The sequence below is a fragment of the Dipodomys merriami genome, unplaced genomic scaffold, assembly GCF_024711535.1.
Source record: "Dipodomys merriami isolate MVZ:Mamm:240054 unplaced genomic scaffold, mDipMer1.0.p SCAF_227, whole genome shotgun sequence".
NCBI lineage: Eukaryota > Metazoa > Chordata > Mammalia > Rodentia > Heteromyidae > Dipodomys > Dipodomys merriami.
Window position 1 is genome coordinate 532,501 of NW_027203682.1, and position 22,190 is coordinate 554,690.

The window sequence follows — 22,190 nt, forward strand, 5'->3', positions numbered from 1 at the left end:
CCCGTGAGCGCCCGCGGAGCCACCCGCGCCAGCAGGGCCCCACCGCACCCATCCACACCGCCGGGCACGGCACCCATCATCGACTGCCTCTTTTTCGGCCGCGTGAGCAAGGGCCCACACACACCGGGATCCTCGGCTCCGGAGGGCCAGAACCCCCCCTTTGCGGCACACCACCACGGGCACGGCGGCCCCGGAACACTGCGAGGCCCGGTGCCCTCACGGCGCCGTCGTCGCCAACGGGCGGCGGCCCACACAGACGCTCGGGAACAGCGTCGCCAGGGGCAGGAGGGGGAGGGGGACGGGACCCCCAAAAACCCCACGGCACCCCAAGCACGAGGCCGGGAAGCCACACACCACACACCCTCGCATCACAACCCAGCACAGGCTCCAGGCTCCGCCACTCGACACACCGCACGCGAGGCAGGGGCGGGGACGGATCGGGAACGTCCTCCACTCACCACACCAGACGACGGCCCGGGAGAGGCCCCGCGGGACCCTCCCCCAGCTCGGAGGGGGGAGGCGCGGGCACGCAGTTACCAACGCTGGCAGCCACTAACGCTCAAAAGCGGGACAGGGAGCGGCAGGGCCACGGGAGCCCATCAGGGGCGGGCCCCCGCCAACCCGGCAGCGAACGCCGCCTCCCGAACGAGGATCGCTAGAGAACCTCTCCTCACTCTGAGGGTGGCCCGCACCCAACCCCGACGGGAACCCCGCCGGGACCAGCACACATCAAAGGCGTCCATCCTTCCCACCACGGGTGGCAGGGAGGGGTGGGGCGGGGGGGGGTCTGCGGCAGCAGCAACACCAACCCTGGTCGGTCGGCCTTGCCGTGCAGGGCCAGAGCAAAGTCGCGCACACGGGCGGGAAGCACAAAGTCGCGCACACAGGCCCGGCTCGCCTCCCACTGCAACATCTCAGGTCCCCCGGTGCAACAAGAGCCAGGTGACACGGCAGGGAAGACAAGCCAGGACCAGGGCGGCAGCTCATGCGGGGAAGCCACCGCCCAGCGCAACAAGGGAAGAGCGCTCCTCTGGGGAACCGCCTCAACCCCCCCCCAGCAGAGACGTCAATCTCTGCGATAACTTTTCTCACTCGCACAAGCCCCATGAACCCAAGGACGGCCGGGACACACCACGGGCAGCAGGCTGGCACAAGGCAACAGACAACGCCGGGATCGGGAATGACACCACCACTCAGCCTCAGGCACCTGAGAGAACCGACTGGGAGCATTCCGGGAGCACCACAAGAGGGCAGAGCGCGAGGCATGGCTTTTCACACCACACAGCATGGGCAAGCACGGAGCAACGACCCTCCCTCTCCACGGAGAGAGCCGACCCCCGTGCCGATAACGAGTCACGGGAAGAGAGGAGCAAGATCAGGGGCGCCCCCCCTCCTCCAGCGTGTACAAGTCCCCGACCTCACGGCGAGGGCAGGGAGAGCACAGCCGGACCCGGTTGCGGCACCCCTGCCTCCCCGCACACCACCGGCGCCGGCACGGTGGGACGGTGAGGGCAGGGGCCCACAGGCAGAACGAGAAGAGCGGTCCCATTCGCCATGAATGTCCGTCCCTCACCTGGCGCAGCTTAGGCCCGGGCCCGAAGGAGATCGCAACGTCACCACATCAATCACACCGAGAGGGCGGAGAAGACAGCCACATGGCACTCGGGAGGCGGTGGGGCCCAGGAAGCTCGGCTCCCGAGAGGGCCAACAGCCTGGGATAAAAGCGTAGCCAGGACAGACAACCTTTCGTGAGTAACGAGCGAGGTAAAAAGAAAAAAAAAAAGAAAAAAAAAACAAAAAAAAAAAAATACCACGGGCTTAAGCGTCCCTGGCACTCGGGATTACCAGGACACCTCCGCCGGGCACAGGGCCGAAAGAAGCTAGATAGGAAAAAAGAAAAATAAAAAGAACCACGGACAGCGCTCAGGAGTAGCGCAGGTCAGCGGCCGACCAGGCCCGCCATCGGGAAACGGCAGGTCGGGGGAGTTGGAGCTAGGGGCGATAGGGAAAAAAATAAAATAAAATAAAAAAGAGCCACGGAGGTCGGACGAGCACGACAGCAGAACGGGGATGCCGCACACGCACAGGCAAGGCAGGACTTGACCCCTGCCTTTTCCTCCTCAAGCCGGCCATGGCGAGGGAAGCACACCGCGCGGGCCTACCTATGCACCCCAGGCAACCAACCACTCTCCTCCTCGGCGTGCAGAGGCAAGGGCCAGAATCCGGCACCTGGAGTGGGGGAGAGATCAAGGACGACGGGACTCACTCAGCCACCAACCAACCACCACCACCACAACCACGAGCCACCACAGGGGCAAGGCCTGCTCAGGGCAGCGGGAGCCCGGGGTCCGGGGGGAAGGGCAGGGGGACCCGGACCGGGAAGAGACGGGAAAGGCCCGGCACACAGCATCCGAGAGAGCCCCAAAAGACCCGCTGACAGCCACCGGGACACAGCATGCCAGCACCCTCCTGCAGGTACAAAATCCTCACGTCACCACGCCAAAACCAGGTGGTCACGCAGGGGCGACAACTCGCTGGCAACAGGGACCTCTCGGAAACCACATCGGGGACACCTGTCCCCAACACGTCCCCAACAGAGCCAGACACGGAACTCTCAGGGACAGCTGGTCGACCACATAAGGCGAAGACAGATGAAGAGAGAGGGCGGGAGCGGGGTCAGGGGATGCACCCGCCCCACTACCCTGGGTGCGCACGGGCTCACCCGTACAGGGAGCCTTCCCCAGGCAGACGCGAGGCACCCACTCCGAGAGGCACCCAACCACCACACCCACACCGCGCGGGGTCGGTGGTGAGCGCCCTGCCGCCAGCACGCACACACGTGGGACTCCCGGGCTCGGGTCCCCGACTCCCGAGGTGCTCCCTCCGCCTCGATTTTTCCCCTACGCAGGGCCCACCGGGCAAGTCCCCGCCATCGCGCACACCGCAGACGGTAGGTAGGTCCCGGCCCCGAGGCTCGCCTCGGCCATGCCCACGGCTCCTTGCGCCGGAGAAGTCTGTCCTCCGGCCTCCGGGGCCCTGGAGAAGGCCGTGGAGGAAGGCCACACGGGGCTGGCGACCCAGGCCCTCGCGCCCGGCACGCGCCAAGCACTCACTCGGAGGTGATTCCGAAGACCATCCTATGTCGGGGAGGGGCGAGGTGTAGGTCCCGGCCCCGAGGCTCGCCTCGGCCGTGCCCACGGCTCCTCCCGCCGCAGAGGCCTGGCCTCTGTCCTCTGGGGCCCGTGGAGCAGGCCGTGGAGGGAGGCCACACGGGGCCGGCGACCCAGGCCCTCGCGCCTGGCACGCGCCAAGCGCTCACTCGGAGGTGACTCCGACGACCATCCTATGTCGGGGAGGGGGGGGCTGTAAGTCCCGGCGCCGAGGCTCACCTCGGCCGTGCCCACGGCTCCTCCCGCCGCAGAGGTCTGTCCTCCGGCCTCCGGGTCGTGGAGGGAGGCCACAAGGGGCCGGCGACCCAGGCCCTCGCGCCCGGCACGCGCCAAGCGCTCACTCGGAGGTGACTCCGACGACCATCCTATGTCGGGGAGGGGGGGGCTGTAAGTCCCGGCGCCGAGGCTCACCTCGGCCGTGCCCACGGCTCCTCCCGCCGCAGAGGTCTGTCCTCCGGCCTCCGGGTCGTGGAGGGAGGCCACAAGGGGCCGGCGACCCAGGCCCTCGCGCCCGGCACGCGCCAAGCGCTCACTCGGAGGTGACTCCGAGGAGGGGGGGTGGTCCGAGTCCGGGCCGGACCGGCCCCACCACCTAGCGGCTCACCCGGGGACCCTTTCCCCCGACTCCCGAGACGTCCCTCGTACTCTCCTTCTTTCGCCCTCAAAGACCAGAGTCCAGGGAGGGGAGGAGGACAAGGCGTCGGGCCCAGACAGAACTACGGGAGGGGAGGAGGACAAGACGTCGGGCCCAGACAGAACTACTGGTCGACCCGACCAAGCCGCCACCCCCGGCGACTCACGACCCCACCGCGCTCTAGCCTGCGGGCGCAAAGTCCGACAGAACAGCCGCCCCGGCGCCACAGCGACACCACGGCGACAGTCGCGCCCGGCACCCGGCAGAGGCCGGGCCTCCGCCCCGGCTCGCTGCCGCCAGACCTCCTCCTTCAGTCGCTCGCTCGGCTGAGAACGAGGGGACTGTCATATCAAAGCGGACGCCAGGGGGAGCACGAGAACCGCCTTCCAACGACCGACTCCACCGAGCCGCCGTACCCCGGATTGGCGCGCGCCGGCCGGCTCTGAGCTCCGGAGACACAGAACACGGAAACGAATCGCCTCACTCCCCACCGCCACGCACCGAGAGGCACAACCTAGGTCAGGACCTGCAGCCGGGTCCTCTCTGCGACCTCACGAACGACACCAGAGCCACCAGAGACCTAGACCGAGATCGAGCCGCCGCCGCCGCCGCCGCCGCCGCCGCCAGCGACCAAAGTGAAACCAGGAACCAGGACGGGAGTCGCCCGAACGGAGCGGCCTCAACCGGGAAGCCGGGATTGGTCCCAAGCAGGAAGGGGCAGCAAAGACGGCAGGCCTGCACCACGAGAGAAAACGAACCGGCCACCCGCACGACCTCCGCCGCCCGTGGCAAGACCCCCACCCCCACCCAACATGGCCAGAAAAGGGCAAGTGAGCGCTCGTCCCACCGTCTGCCCGCCCGTCTTTTTTTTTGGGGGGGGGGTTGTTTGTACGTTTTGTTTTCTTTTTCCCCCAGATGGAAACCAGAAAGAAACAACAACAACAACAACAACAAAAAAACTCCCAAAGATGGGTCGGCTCCAGCAAGAGACGAGCCCTAGGGAGGCACCCCGCTCACTTGTGAAAGTCCGCCGCCCGCCTGCCCCACAACACGCTCCCTCCCCCTGACCCCACCCGCCACCCCTCACAGGCAGGGAAAGGGCAGGGGGAAGGCCAGAGAGAGGTTTCTTCTAACACACAGAGAGTAGGTACATGTCCCGCACACAGGTCTGGAAAACCACGGTGACAGCGCCATGGGAAGCGTGAGTCCACTCACCCATCACTAAATGACAGGAAAGCCAAACGAGAGCCGCTGGCTGGGTGGGGAAGGAAGGGGAGGTGGCACCCGTGTGACGCTTATCCCCGGGCACCGGATGGAACAACCTTCTCACCGGTTTGTACTCTAGCCTGTCATAACAGCTAGCCTTTTCTAATAGGCTCTGCCACTCTCTCTGGAGCAGGATTCGGGGCATGAGGCGATGAATCTGAACCCGACACACAGGTGTTGGAGGGTAGAGGCATCATCACTCACATGCCTGTGGTGGAGGACCTGGACCCGAGTGTGGCAGTGCACAGTGTGTGTGGGTGTGTGTGTCTGTGACTCTGTGTGTGTGTGTGTGTGTGTGTGTGTGTGTGTGCGGGGCTGGGGGGAGGGCAGGTAGGGAACCCTAGGAGGAAAGACAGGGAGAGACAGACGAGGGGCCCCGGCCCAAACAGAGTGGGGGGGTCAGAGGGGCGATCCTATCTCCCGGGGGGGTGAAGCATGGTTAGAACCCACAGGCCCGGCGGGCGTACTTCTCTTTGGAGTTCGCACTGGGAACATATGCGGGCAGAAGCGCCCCAGCACACACATCACATCGCAGACGGGTAGAGAGGCAGAGCCAGGGGGTCAGGCATGGTAAACACTCTATTCCGTCAACACACACACACACACACACACACACACACACACACACACACACACACACACACACACACACCTTAGGGTGTGTGTACAATATCCACAAGGTAAAAGTTTATTCATCCATTCCCCAAAGAAGAAGAATAAGATTATGTCAGTTACAGGGAAGTAGATGGATGGACTGATGGACTAGGAGCGGGGGGGGGGGGGGGCAGAGGGGGGGGTGTGCCGGCGGCGGCGGAGAAGAACCTAGAACAGGTGATGCCAGGGGAAGACAGACCGGCGGAGAGAGAGACAGACCGACCAACCAACGGCACCTGTTTTCTCTCCTACATGGATGCTAGACCTAAACTATAACTGGACATGGTAAGCTACACAGCACTCCGGGCAAACAGAGTGTGTGTGTCCCCATGTGTGTGACACACATACTGTCCTTTTGTCAGAAGGTGTAACTTCTCTGAGCATTTAAGATATTGCAGAGAAGACACAAGACGTAATATCCGTAAGTGGCACGACTGTGAACGTATTATAACAACCGGACGTGTGAGGATCAAAGCTGGAATTAGGAGGACAGAAATGTACCTGTCCTCACGCTTTGGGTCATGATCACAAGTACATTTGGTTTAGGATCTTTCAAAACACATCGATTTATCCTTCTGGACACGATGGTCTAGGACCACACTAGTCAATAGCCACTTCAAAGCCAGATCCTCTGTTGGATACCTTTCAATTGACTTATATTGGTTTATATTGCAAGTGATTCTAGAGAAGACAGAGAAAAGAGAATAGAGGGGGATTTTCCCTTGCTATTGGGTGTGGGGTGGGGTGGAAAAAAAAAGGATTAAGAAGGCCACAGATTGGATTCTTAGAGTGAAAAACCATGGTGAAAATGGAATGGGAAGGAAATTTACTCACCAATCATGTAATCATTGTCCTAGTTCTCCAGACAGGTTGTAATCTTCTTTTCAGTACTGGTGCTCCAGCCACTCTAGAAAGCATACATGTAAGCTTCCACTGGCGCTAGACTTTACGTACTAATTGTAGTCTTGCGCGTCTTTTCACAACCCAGCCTCTCAATGCCATAATAACAGATAACTGGGGAGCCACTTAAAAAAAAATAGCTTCCAATGGGCTGGGAAGGCGGCTCACTGGTAGAGCTCTTGCCTTGCATACCTGAGGCCCTCGGTTGGAATCCTCAGCACCACATAAGCAAAAAGAAAAAAGCTGGGAGTGGCGCTGTGGCTCAAGTGGTACAGTGCTTGCCTTGAGTTGAAGAGCTGAGGGATAGCATCCAGGACCAGAGTTCAGGTCCCCTGACCGGACCCTCCCCGCCCACAAAAAAAAATAGCCTCCCAGGAAACACAGGAGCCATTTAGTCAGCTTGCCCCGCCCACACCCAGAAGGGAAGATAGAGGGTGGGTCTTGCTAGTAGTGAGGCAGAGTTCCACAGGTAACTGAGATAACTTTTGTCTTGTAAATGTAGTCATGGCAACGAGTTGCAGTGTTGCTTAGGACCTTTTAGAAGAAACTGGAATTCCAAGAAGGACTGTTATCAGGAAATCTAGGCAGGAAGCCTCTCAGAGAACTACCTTTTGCAAAGGCCAAGGCCTCAGTTAATGAGTGCGTAAGATAAGAACACTGCAAGAAAGCAATCTTACGGTACTGTTCTATACATAATATATTAATAGACTTGAAAAATACAAGAAATATCACATGGAAATGATTCATACAAAACAAAAAATTGAAATGAATTCTTTATTTCTTCTTTTCTTCCTTACCCTTTTTTTTTTTTTTGGATGTGAGGATTGAGCTCAGTGCCTGGGTGTTGATATTTACATTTTCACTATTTTATTTTTTCCCCAAGGCAGCTACTAGTATACATTTTTGGGCAACAGCTCCACATGTGGTTTCCTGGGAAATCCTTAATCTCACAGTAGACTTAAAGACTACCCTGTTAGGCCAGCTTGGAAACGACATTTACATTTCTCTCAGCCTTCTAAGTAGCTGTAGGTTACACAGATGCGCCAGCTGCATAAGGCTAATGGGGCTCATTTTGTACAGGGGAAATTGTCTTTGATTTGGAACTGGAAAGCTGTGCTATGTATCTATAACAACTGTAGTTTCAGGTCTGTTGAAGGTTTCCTCAGGGCTGATTAGTACTGTGTAATGCAGGACCACAAGGCGGGCAGAATCACATGAGGTGGCACTGTATGGTGCCAGTAAAATCAAGAAGCTCTCACTACCCACCAAGTGTGATGGGTATTCCTTCCTTTCCCTGCCCTCGCCCAGAACAAGAGAACGACGGTGAGCAAACTCCATCTAGTGTCCACTTTCTGAAAATACCATGGTTGTGAATTCCAGTTTCCTCTCATGAAATGAATGAATCAAGGAAGGGTGGGGGTGGGTCAGTGTAGGAATTGAGATTAAAAATAATCATTGCAGGCACCATGAGACCAAAGTTTGAATTATAAGATTCTAAGGTATTGTATGAGAAAGACAAGAGTTTTGGGTCAAGGAATTATAAATAGAAACGAAAATGCAATCTGTGACTAAACAGGAGAGAAAATGACAAAATATTGGTTTGAGTTTTGAATGTGATTGGTTAATTCTATTTTGAATGGTGAAGGCCAATACTCCATTTTAACTCCAGCTAAACTATTGTATTGTAATTTTTTTTCTTTTTTGTCGGACGTAGGGCTTGAACTCTGGGCCTGGGCGCTGTCCCTCAGCTCTTCAGTTCAAGGCGAGAGCTCTACCACCTGAGCTACAGCGCCACTTCCGGTTTTCTGGTGGTTTATTGCAGATAGGAGTCTCATGGTCTCTCCTGCTCGGGCTGGCTTTGAACTGCGATTCTCAGATCTCAGCCTCCTGAGTAGCTAGGATTACAGGCATGAGCCACCAGCTCCCGGCTTGTAAATCTTTTAACTTATGATCCTGTAAAAATTACAAACAGATGCTAACCCTCACAAAGGACACATTGTTAATTCCTCCAAGGGACAATCTGTCTTTATCTCTTTCTTTACTGTGTGGCTACACCTAAGCGTTTGGGGCACTATCACAGAACGTTTTATTTATATACGACTAGTTTTCTACCAGTTTTGAGCCACAGCACCATTTATGGGTGTCTCCCGCCAATGATGGCTTTGAATCATGATACTCCGATGTCTCTAAGCCATCACTGTACCTAGGATTATAGGCTTAAGCCATAAGCACCCAGCTCAGAGACTATGTTTACAGCGAAAATGTACATTTGGAACTGAGAAGCTACAGTATATAAATGACTGAGGTAGCAGCTCTACTACAGATTTCCTCAGGGTGAATTAGTATTATATCATGCAAGAGTGAAAACTGGCAGATATCAGTACTGTCATGCGTGCCTCAGTCAGGCAGAACACGGTGCAACCAAGGTATGGTACCAGGATAATCACTGATATGCCAGAGTCCAGCCATCACCAACGTTCTTCTCCCTCTCTAGGCAATGTTATGGTGAGCGCTCGCCACCTACTGTCCATTTTCTGCAACTACCCAGGTTAGGAATTCCAGTTGTCTGACAGGAAATAAGCCAGAGAATTCTTGTCGGACCAAAGGTGGGGTAAAAGGCAGGGCACTGTAGGAATGCAACAGAGTTCCACAGAGGTGGAACCACAGAACTCAGTCCAAGATTTGATTTGTTTTCTGGGCTGCCTGACACTCTCCACAGATTATTCAAAGCAGTGGTATTGGTACCAAGCTAGGTAGCAGAGCCAGGAAAATAAGCAATTCCCTCTCCCCCTTAGCCAACCTCCCCTCACACTTCACAGAGAATAGGAAATGGAGGAAATAAAGGGAAAGAGGGGGCAATATGGGTTATAGATTGAGGTATGAAAAGCCACTTCATTTAGCTGATAACTGACATTTAATATGCCTAAATAATGGTAATGATCTTCACATAGTGATGACATATGATTTCAAATTAATTTATTGTCATATGATTTCGTGAAATTTTATCTCTTGAGAATACAGATGGAGAGAAAGGTAAGGATAAGGAAAATCTCTCTAACCTTATCTCTTCTTGCATAAACATTTAACATGTTCTGGAAAGGAATTACTAGAAAATACAGTACATTTCCAACAGAGAAAGAATTACACTATAAGTTGAAGATATGCCATCGTTGAATGCACAGCATTAGTAATGCATGCATGATGCCTAGGTTTGAGATAAAGACATACTAATGACATGTTAAACATACTCACAAACTGTATACACCTAATAATAGGATATCAAAATATATACAACAAATACTGCCACAGATATGGTTTGGGGATTGATGAGGAAGGAGAGAAATAAATAGAACAAATAAGGGCTGGGAAGATGGCTCAGTGGTAGAGCGCTTGCCTTGCATGCCTGAGGCCCTGGGTTCCATTCCTCAGCACCACATAAGCAAAATGAAAAAAGACGGAAGTGGCGCTGTGGCTCAAGTGGTAGAGCGCTAGCCTTGAGCTGAAGAGCTGAGGGACAGTGCCCAGGCCCAGAGTTCAGGCCCCACAACCAGCCTCCCCCCCCCCGAAAAAAAGAGAAAAATTCAGCCCGCCATTACATCACACCTGATCAACAATAGTACATAAGGCTGAGTAAGGCTGACCCAAAATCCCTCTTAACTTCAAATCACATAACTTTTCTTCACTCATTGCCTTTGCAATAAAACACAGGCCAGAGGATCCATGGTAGTCCAGACTCTGTCATCAGGTCACAAGAAGACAGACAGGTAGAGAAATCCGAATCCCACCTTGCTTTTGTCTCATTCCTTTTGACTATGAAAGGGCCTTACATGCCTTCTCCTGGCTCTAGCTACAGTCCTTTTCTCCCTCTCAAGGACCAACTGCAAGAGCACACTGAAAAGGCTGTGGGTCTTTCCTCAACATGACCTCCTCAACAGGACCATTAATTGACCCCTACTAAGCATGCTGTGATTTTCAAAATCAATGACTACTTAGATAAATTTAAAGTGCCAATAAGATAGTAAAGAATTTCTAAATATAGTGATACAATACTTAGTAGTTCATGACTTATGACAAAGCAAACCAAAATCTGTTTTTATTTAATTGACATGTTTGTGTTTGGCTTTGCCACTCATGCTTTAACTTGACCTTGAAGTATGGGATGTCTACAATTATAATTGTTTTTAAGGTGGAGGTATAGCTCATCAGTAGATAATCTAAGTTTCTGTTAGCAAAATGAGTCCCTTCCCATAGCTTTAGTCCATTCCCTCCCTTCTCCACAGCTTAACATACTCCCTTCCTAAGCAACACTAGGCCCACATAGTAAAGGCAGTACATAATCAACTTCCAACCCCCTTTACCTTGGGATGGCACTTCTCTGGGACCAATACCACCATATAAGGCAACAAGAACCCCTTAGGGTGACCTTCAGATTTGGGCAGTTGCAGGACCCTTATCTACTAGGTGGATAGGAGGTATAAATCCTAGTCTGACATGATGAAGCCCCTGGCCCACACGTGGACACCAGGGTCTCCACCTCCTAGCACCTTCTAGCACCTCCTACACCTCCTAGGTTATATAGGTCACCCCAAAAAATAACCGGTGCTTCTTCTCATTCCTCCCTTGGGAGAAGGAGTCTTGCAGGCACTCTTTCCCCACCAATAAACCTTTCTTTGTTCTCTGTACCTTGCTGTCTGCATGGTTATCTGGCAAAGTATACTTAATATTAATTTTGCCATCAGTTCCTTTCCAAACACTGGAAAACCAAAAAACCAGACATCTATTTCTATATATGTGTACATATATATGAAGGCGTGAAAAGGTCAACAAGTGTATTATCAATCGTTACTTCATTTACAAAGAAATGAAAGCACACCACAAATACATCCACGAATCTCTCTTTTAAAAACAGCTTTGATGTTCTACATAATCCATGCAGATTAATGAAAAATACATATTTTAACATGTACCCTTTCATGTTCCTGTCCACAAACGAATCTATTTGTCAGCGTAAGAATGACATGTACTATCTGACCGGGCACTAGGCAACCTAATTTTTATTTCCTATATATCCCAAACTTAAATCTACCAGGAAGTTATATTGCACCACCACCACCACCACCACAAAAGCTTAGATTTTCTCAGAAACACAGAATCACATTAAAAATTACCTTACAATTTTTCCAAACTTCAGTAGGTGGTATAAATGCTGCATGACTAACAAGCTGGCTATACATAAACTGAGGCCCCGGTGGGGCTTTTGTGTATTTCCTTCAACACTAGTTCCTGAAGCCCAGGGATTCCATTCAATGGTAATGCCTGCAGGTTCTGGTCTCCATGGTGGTTGGGCCCTGCATTCCCTCACATCTGGGTTTGCATTCCTGGTGAGCCAATCTGTGCGACCAAGCCGCATCTACTGACCCAAGGAGAAGCCGTTTCGCTGAAAAGCCTCGGCTCCCGCAGGCTGCATGAACCTGTACTGAATAAAGTCTCACGCCATCGTGCTCTCGCTTGCACACTGGCGGCACGGGGGGCGGAGCCCGGCCTGGTGCTCGCGGGGAAGGGTGGCCTCGGGGCTCTGGCTCGGGGTAACGGGGTCATGAACGTGGCTGGCTCATGTCTGGGCACGGATCCTGGTCTAAACTTGTGGTAGAGAATCAGAAGCGCTGAGCAGCAGGCACAACTCTGGCCAAGGCCTTGGTGGCACCAACCCAGGAGCTGGATCCGGTGAGTCCAGCACGCCATGCCTTATGGAAACATCTGGTGGGAGGTGGCAGATCCTCCACTGCCCCGTAAGACCCACTGCACATGCGCAGCCCTGCCCCCTTCCGCCCCCCCCCCCCCCCCCCCCCCCGCATTGCCGGAGGTCAGGGTCCAGAATCGGTCCCCTAGTCAGGGTTGTCAGTGGCCGGTGCAGGGTGTGGTCGACAGGACCCGCTGGGGGAGCCGCCGGGCAGAGAACTGGGTCCTTCCGGGGCTCTGTGTGGACCGGCTCCGGGGGCGTTCGTGGGTCATGGGAACCAGGGTTCGGACGGCAGCACCTAGCAGCAAAGCGGGACAGCGAACAGCATCAGGAGATGGAACGGCCCCCAAGTGTGCTGGACACCCACACATTGTCAAGCCGCCTTCATTGAGGGAAAGGCAGGAGGCAGAGCGGCTCGGGGACAATCTTTCAAGAAATAACCGATTCGGTATCTCAACCGTCATGGGAAAAGCTGCGTAGATGAAATTGGAGGCAGGGGCTGGGCCACCGCACCCGCACCGGACCGCGGTGCCCGCAGCTTCTACGTCCCTCCTGGCCACCTCCTTCCGCTGCACCCTCCTCCTCTCCTTTGCCCTTTTATTAAGGGATGATAAGGATGACTCTTAGTGGAGAAGGACTGTCCTGAGAGCAGCCCAGGTCTCCAGGGCCAGGCCATTCCATGGGCTGGAGCTGAAACTACTGCGGTGCTCAGAGCATGGGTGCAGTGATCGCTGCTTCCCTCCAGAGGGCGCGCTCAGCGCGTGTGTATCATGGGGCCCAGGGTGTAGTGAGCGCCGCTTCCCGCTAGAGGGTGCTCTGGGAGCGTGCACATGCTAGGTTGTTCTGTCAGACTCCCTTCTCAGATAATGATTAGGAGAGTCACAATTAGGCTTGCTTCACATAAAACCTAAAATGAAATAAGTTCCATGCATGTATTGTAATGATAGGACTTGAAAAACAATTAGTACTTACCTGTTTTCTGTATGTTAATGGCTGCTTGGATAGGTGAGGTGAACTAATGTAGGAAAAGTCAGGGTGATAGGGTTAGAATGGGGTAAAGAGAAAAATGAAAAGTAGTGAAAGTAATTTTCATGATAGCGAGTACATATGAACAGACATTCCATGCTAATAAGTAGGTGATGAATGGTTGAATTAATTCAGATCATTCCTGTGACTTTAGGAATATCAAGGTATAGAGATGAATATGGTTCTGGGGGAAATAATTTTCAGCATTGTCAGAGACTAAGGCTTTGCAGGTAATGAGTATAGTTATTTTACACTACAAGAGTAATACCAAACCCACAGCAGCTTCACAGGCTATCAATGTGAGAATATTATTACGCATTGTAAAACACGGAGTAAAATGTGTGTTCAAGATTATTACAGTGAGCCAGGAACCGGTGGCTCATGCCTGTAATACTAGCTACTCAGGAGACTGAGATCTGAGGATCGCTGTTCAAACCAGCCCTGGCAGGGAAAGTCTGTGAGACTCTTGATCTCCAATAAACCACTAGAAAACCGGACGTGGTGCTGTGGCTCAAGCGGTAGAGTGCTCACCTTGAGCTGAAGAGCACAAGGACAGTGCCTAAGCACAGAGTTCAAGCCCCAGGACCAAAAAAAAAAAAAAAAGATTTCTAAAGTAGGCGATCATAAATAATGATGATGTTATACTGTCAAAGCAGAGAGGAAGAATGTGAGACCGGAAACATCAGAGCTCAACATACAGAGTAGCTACCATTACAGGCATGAAACACCAATGCCCAGCTTAATAAGGAATTTATTATTATAGAAATACTTAAGTAAGTGTACAAAGAACTTCAATTCAACATATCAGTTTGTGAGTGCAATGTATCATTACATTTACTAATAGTATTTTATGAAGTTGATGTACAAAGGGCTTTAATTTCCATACTTGGGATCATGAGTACAATGCATGTGATAGATGTCACCCGTTTTATCATTCTTGTCATCCCTTCCCCAGCCCCCATCACCTCAGTTTGTCTAGTTCCATTTTCACACATTCACATTGACTATCATGGCTACATTCATCTACCCTTCCTGTCTTCACTTGTCTACCCCAGTTTCCTTGACATTATCCTTCCTGAATATACTACACTGTAGTTCATGGTTTTGTGCAGGGTCCTATTTTCCTTAGAAACAGCTATTATTCCAAGATCCATGACTTAGTGTGTGGTCAGGGTCAACATTTCACTAGTATGTTTTCCTAGGTGGTCAGCTTTCTACCCAAGATAGAAGTCCTGTGGGTTTTGTTGTTGTTTTTGTTGTTTCCCCAAATCTTTGCATTTTCTTTTTATTTATTTCTTGCTCTTTCTTTTTCCTTTTCTTTTGTCGGTCATGGAAAAACACTCTGGGCCTGGACCCTGTCCCTCAGAATTTTAGCTCAAGGTTAACGCTGTACCACTTGAACCACACTGCCATTTCCAGTTTTCTGAGTGGTTTATTGGAGACAAAAGTCTCACGGCCTTTCCTGCAGGGGCTGGCTTTGAAGCACGATCCTCAGATTGTGACATCCTGAGTTAGGATTACAGGCAGGAGCCACCTATGACCAGTGTGTGTGTGTGTGTGTGTGTGACCAGTGTGTGTGTGTGTGTGTGTGTGTGTGAGACCAGTGTGTGTGTGTATGTGTGTGTGTGTGTGTGTGTGCGTGTATGTGTGTGTGTGCCCTGTAGGGAGCCGAGGCGAGACTCCGCCCACTCCCTTGCAGCTTTGAGGTTTCCACCCCAGACGGTGCTTGGTGGGAGGCCTGGGCTGTGCGTGTGCACGAGCCAGGTAGAGCCCCCAGCCAATCCCATGACACCTGGTGACGGTGAAAGGCAGGGGACCAACAATAGAAAGACCCGTGTTCCGATTCTCATATATAAGCGGCTGTGTTTCGGGTGCACGCTCTCTCGCGCCCAAGCTCTCCTACAACTAAAAAGCTCTCCAATAAAGCGTGATCTGAGAAGACTCCTGGTGTGGTGGTCGTTTTTCCTCGCTGGTCGAGTAGACGGTCACTACAACTGGTGCCGAAACCCGGGAACGAACCTGGGACAGGACCCGCGCGAGAGGGAGCCAGAACTCAACACGCGGAGAGGAGACGTCGGTAAATATCACCCAGTATGCTGTTCACTGTAGATTTAGATATTTATTGGTTGCTTGCATTGCTTCTTCCTTTGTGGCTTGTCTTTTTGATGGTGCGCACTTGCCTCGAGGAGGGAGGGTTTGATTTAATCCAGGAAGGACGCAAAGTACTAACGCAGCATCAGGATAGTCTATCAGAGTCAGCATACAGTAAGGGGGAGGAAAATAGGCCTAAAAGAAAAAGGGAAAAAAGACAAAAGGATCCTAAAGAATTAAAGCAAGAGGGGCTGCAGCCCTCACAAAAGGAGAAGGGTTTTAGGGAGGGGCTCTCAAGGAGACCCCCACGCCCTTCTTTAAAAGCAAACCGGTTCTCAGCCCTACATGTGGAAGGGCGGGACCAAGAATATAGTAATCTTGTGAGTGACTCAGAGGAAGAAATGTTAGAGGAGGAGGGAGAACAGCTCGATCCAGCTGATAGTGAAGAGTTAGAAGAGGCTGCGGCGGAGCACGTGGCAGACAGATATGGAGGGTGGCGCCCCCTAGGGGTGGGAGTACCGCAGCAGCCAGGGAGAGGAAACGGAGCTGCCCCTCACCCGTCGGCCCCCCCGACGTGCCCGCTGGCAGGGAAGAGTCACTTTATAAAAGAAAAGACCTGGTCGCGATTAGCAGCCGCTTTCCCAGTTTTTGAAAATCCCATTACTAATGAGAAAATTCTTGAGCCGGTTTCCTACTTCCAGCTTAAGGATTTAGTTGAGGCAGTCCGGACTTATGGAGTGACGGCCAATTATACCACTGCCTTGCTTCGAAGGCTAACTATTAATGCTATGATTCTGTGGGAGCAAAAACTGTTCAATATTTTCCTGAATTAGTGGCTAAACAGGCAATTTTGATCTGAGAAAAAATAAAAATAAAAAATAAATTAAAAAAAAAGAAAAATAAAAAAGAGGCAATTTTGGGTGTAAAGTATTGTTTAATGCACTTTGCAAAAATTCCAGATAAATTAATTATTCCATACACCCGTGAGCAAGTTGAAATTTTAGCAGCCACAATGGATATGTGGGCAATTCTTGTTTGCTCATTTCCAAATGTAATTGATAATCATTATCCTAAGCATCCTCTGCTTGCCATAGTTAACAAAAATTTAGTGTATTTTCCTGTTGTCACTTCAAAGGAGCCCTTGGTTGATGCTCTAACCATCTTTACGGATGGATCAAAATCTGGACAAGGTGCCTTTTTTGTTCAAGGACACAAACAGCCGGTAGTCTTTAATTTTCGGCCGAATGTCCCACAGGCTGTTGAATGTTTAATTGTGCTTGAAGTTTTTAAAAGATTTGATCAACCTTTTAACTTATTTTCTGATTCATTATATGTTGTGAATGCCGTTGCTTCTCTTGAAGTTGCTGCTTCAGTTAAGCAGGCCAGTACAATTTCTAATGTTTTGTTACAGATTCAATCCCTTATCTTAAACAGAAAACATCCTTTTTATATTGGACATATTCGTGCCCACTCTATGTTGCCGGGCCCGATGGCAAAGTGTAATGATTTGGTGGACCAGGCAACTCGGGCTATGGCTCTGGTTGCTGCTGATCCTGTAGAGTTGGCAAAAGACTTTCATAGATTGTATCATGTACCTGCTAATACCCTTAGGAAAAGATATAATTTGTCCAGGCATGTGGCAAGAGATATTGTTAAAGCCTGTAAATCTTGTGTTACCTTTCTTCATCCTCCCCATGTGGGGGTAAACCCCAGGGGGTTGAGACCAAACGCCCTATGGCAAATGGATGTTACTCATCTGACGGAATTTGGTAAGTTGAAATATTTACATGTGTCTGTGGACACCTTTTCTGGTGTCATTCATGCCACACCTTTGGCAGGAGAAAAGGTGTCTCACGTCAGAATACACTGCTTAGAAGCTTGGGCAGCTTGGGGAAAGCCCCTTAGACTTAAGACGGATAATGGCCCTGCTTATACTTCCCATGGTTTTCGCGCCTTTTGCGCACAAATGCAGGTTGCCCACACCACCGGATTGCCCTACAATCCTCAAGGACAAGGTATAGTGGAAAGAGCTAATAGAAGCATAAAAGAAATGCTTCAAAAACAAAAAGGGGGAGTTGCTGAGTCCGCGTCCCCCAGGGAAAGACTTTCTCTTGCGCTCTTTACCCTTAATTTTTTAATTCTAAATGACAACGATCAGTCTGCCGCAGATCGGCATATGACAAGAGACTCCATGGATACTAAAGACATGGTTATGTGGAAGGATGTTATTAATAATAAATGGTATGGACCGGATCCGGTAATAACGAGATCCAGGGGAGCTGTTTGTGTTTTTCCACAGAGTCAAGAAGTACCTCACTGGGTGCCAACGAGACTGACCAGGCCGGTGGAGACTGCAGCAGAACCCGCTCTTGAAGATGCAGCTGATCTTCCTGCTGTTAGCAACAGTGCTAATAGCAATCCCTGTGATAGCTAAACCAATGATGCTGTGGGCTGTTACAATTTACTGACTGGATTGCCTCTGCGGTGTCCTTTTCCAAAGAGCGGGTGGGAGTCGGAATGTTTTTAGCCTGCTGCTTGGGAGGATGCGTGGTCTGCCTATGGTTGGTCTGTCGCCTTCGAGCCCAAACCAGAAGGGACAAGGTTGTTATCTTCCAAGCATTAGCCGCTTTGGAGAGTGGATCCTCACCCCAGATTTGGCTGTCGGCCCTAAGAGGCAGTTAAGCCTTACCATTCTGCATAGCCTTAGCACCCCGAGGGATCAGGGGATCCCATTGCACCGGGACAGGTATGCAATTTGCAATTTGGGACAGGGTGCAAGGCAAGTGCACTGCACTTGAGGAGATGGTTCTCATCTCCTCAAGAAGAGCATGCTGGGTTGCAAGTGGGTTGATGCCCAAGATCCCACCTCTGCAAAAAAGGCATCGGACTGGCCTGGTCATCACTGGGGAAGGCGCGCCCCTCAGGCGAAGGCCAGTGCAAGGTCCTCTCATTAATGTCTTAGACAGAGGCCCAACCTCTACTCTTACCTGTTGCCATAAAACAAAGAAGGGGGAACTGTAGGGAGCTGAGGCGAGACTCCGCCCACTCCCTTGCAGCTTTGAGGTTTCCACCCCAGACGGTGCTTGGTGGGAGGCCTGGTCTGTGCGCGTGCACGAGCCAGGTAGAGCCCCCAGCCAATCCCATGACACCTGGTGACGGTGAAAGGCAGGCGACCAACAATAGAAAGACCCGTGTTCCTATTCTCATATATAAGCGGCTGTGTTTCGGGTGCACGCTCTCTCACGCCCAAGCTCTCCTACAACTAAAAAGCACTCCAATAAAGCGTGATCTGAGAAGACTCCTGGTGTGGTGGTCGTTTTTCCTCGCTGGTCGAGTAGACGGTCACTACAGTGCCCCAGTCCTGAGTATTGAATACTAACGCTTGAATTCAGGGCCTGTGTTGTCTTTGAGCTTCTTTTTTTTTTGCACTCTGCCACTGGAGCCACACCTCCACTTCTGGATTTGTTTGGGGCAAGTTTCTGGAGTATCACAGATTTCCTGCCTAGGCTGGCTTTCACCCTTAATCTTCATATCTCAGCATCTCTAACACAAAGATGAAACTTTAATAATAGCAAGCTATCATGTGACAGATGCCAATATATTAGGTTTCCTACACAGACTACTGAGTTCTCAGTATCTCTAATGTGAGTTCAGACCTCCAAAACAGCAAGCAATAAACCATCATGACTGTCTCTGGGAATATACAATTTTTAAAAATATTCAATTACCAGCTGGGTGCCAGTTACTCACATCTGTAATTATTGATACTCATGAAGCTGAGATCTGGGGATTGTAGTTTTAAGCCAACCTGGGTAGGAGTCACTTATCTACAATAAGCTAATCAGAAAAAACTGTGTAGTGGCTCCAGTGTTTCAATGTGGCTCAAGTGGTAGAGTGCTACCCTTGAGCACAAAGAGGCTCAGGGACAGTGCCTAGGCTCAGATTTCAAGACTTGGGACTGGAAAAACATTCTTACCAGAGCTCCCACAAATAACAACTACCTTCCTTTATGATGAAGGTTTACATTAACTATATTTATTCTCTGTAAATAGCAAATGCCACCTTATCTTCATAAATCAAGACTTGCTTCAAAAATTCTATTTTGTAAAAATAGAAAAATGAAAAATTCATAAATCAAAAGTGGCTTACATTAAACAAACAAGTTTCCGCCGGGCGCTGGTGGCTCACGCCTGTAATCCTAGCTACTAAGGAGGCTGAGATCTGAGGATCTCGCTTCAAAGCCAGCCCGGGCAGGAGAGACCGTGAGACTCCTATCTCCAATAAACCACCAGAAAACCGGAAGTGGCACTGTAGCTCAAGTGGTAGAGCGCTCGCCTTGAGCTGAAGAACTGAGGGACAGCGCCCAGGCTCAGAGTTCAAGCCCCACGACCGACAAACAAACAAACAAACAAACAAGTTTCCAGAGCTCAGAATTCAGGGCTCAGCAGGAGACTTTGCTCCCACAGACCTAGGACTCACCTGACCAGTGCCTTCTCATATCCAGGAAGTCCAGAAGGATGTTGTAAATGATCATGAGGTTCATTAGGAATGTTACCAGGTAGGGAATAGTGCACTTGATTAAAGTCAGTAGAATTGGATGGGGTGATAAGCTGGGCTCAGAGCTCCTTCACTGACCTGAGAGTCACCTCGGTGTGGTGTGACTGACATAAATGGTCAAATGTAAGCTGTCTCTAGTAAATCAGAAATCTTGACAAAAAATCATTTATCAGAGGTGCAGGTAAGGGAACTACGATATTTTTCTATCAGTGCAGGACAGAAGCAATGGTGTTTTTTAAACATTTATTATTATTGTTGTTATTGTTATTGTTATCTTTAGGTAATTATACAAAGAAGTTCCCATTCTACAAGACACTATATAAATACAAGGTGTCTGACAACATTGTCACTCATCCCTCCTAGCAATGGTGTTTTGAACAAGAAAAAATAATGAGTCAGCAGTGGAAGAATGCTTGCCTTGCAGGCATGAGGCATGAGTGGGGAGGTGCTGGTAGGAGGCAGATAGTGCTGGGCTTGGAACCAGAGTGAGGAGGGGCAGCTGCTAATCATGGCAAATCTGGGAACAGACAGCCAGCGGGGCGACCTAAGGACATTCACCTACCAGGGCCCACGAGAGGGCCACATCCAGGGCACTTGAAAGCAGGCAGGAGGGACCAGGACACTGCAGTCCTGGAGAGAGCCACTATGGACTCCCACTAGTGTGTCCTGTCCCTACAGACTGTCCAACAATGCAGTCTCACTTTATTCAGAAGGAACTGGGGAACCAGCTCAGGCCCCGATGCCCTGCCAGTCCCCACTGCCTTCTCAGGCCACCTCCCTTCTCTATCCTTTCCTCTCCCTCCCTCCTCAACCCACACCAGAATGGAAAACAGAAAACATTATTTTCAAGTCTTGTTTGTTATAAGATTCTTGAACATAAAATAAAGAACACTTGCAATAATATAAAGGGATAGCCCAATTTAAAAATGCTCAGTGCTGAACACCAGAAGTGCTGAGCTCAGAGCTGCTGATGGCTGTTGTACACCTGCCTGAACAGACTAACCACCACTCAATATTGCACAGTAAACTACAATCGTTTATGGGGATTTTCATCTCCATTGTTTCAAAGAAGTTCCTCAGCAATGTGTCATTCCACGATGGATCATGCTGTCATCTTATTTAGTGAGCATGCTGAGAGCTGGAGAATAACAGTTCAAAAGCAGCCTAGGCAGAAAAGTCTAGGAGATTCCAACTGCAAAACAACCAGCTAAAGGCCAAGCCAAAGGCATTTTTCAGGAGTTAGAATACCTCATGCTCTGCTATTGTAACTATGCAATCAAAGGTGTGCACATGTGCATCCTGCCTGGGAACACTGCAGTTTCTAGCTTCTGGGCAGCAGGACAGGGAGTTCATCTCTTCTTTACTTATTTGGTAGAATCTGGCTTTTTGTATAATTCCCTATATTCTCTATGTTTTATTTACTGATCATAGTGATGAAACTCGGGGCTGGGCACTGTCCCTGAGCAATTTGGTTCAAGGATAGTGCTCTGCCACTTGAGTCACAACATCACTTTCTGCATTTTGGTGATTAATTGGAGGTACCAGCCTCATGGACTTTCCTGGGCTGAGTTTGAACCATGGTGCTCAGATCTCAGCAGCTAGCATTACAGAACCATGGGCATAAAACTTTTGTTAGAGGTTAGTCCTTATTGTCTTAGTCAAGATTTTAGCTGAGATGGAGTCAGAGGAGAAGGAGCAAATTCATCCTGACTGTCTGCTTTCAGAAAAACAACTTATTGCATTTAATTTTTCTATAAACTCTGCTCTGTTTCTAAAGAAACTGAAAACTTTTTATTTTTTACTTAATAAGCTGTGTCCCTGAGCTCTTTTGGTTGAGGAGTAGCATTCTGCCATTGGATCCATAGCTCCACTTCTGGAGCTATTTTGTTTTTTTTTTTTTGTCCGTCGTGGGGCTTGAACTCTGGGCCTGGGCGCTGTCCCTCAGTTCTTCAGCTCAAGGCGAATGCCTACCACTTGAGCTACAGCGCCACTTCCGGTTTTCTGGTGGTTTATTGGAGATAGGAGTCTCACGGTCTCTCCTGCCCGGGCTGGCTTTGAACCGCGATCCTCATATCTCAGCCTCCTGAGTAGCTAGGATTACAGGCGTGAGCCAACAGCGCCCGGCTTCTGGAGCTATTTTGGAAATTAAAAA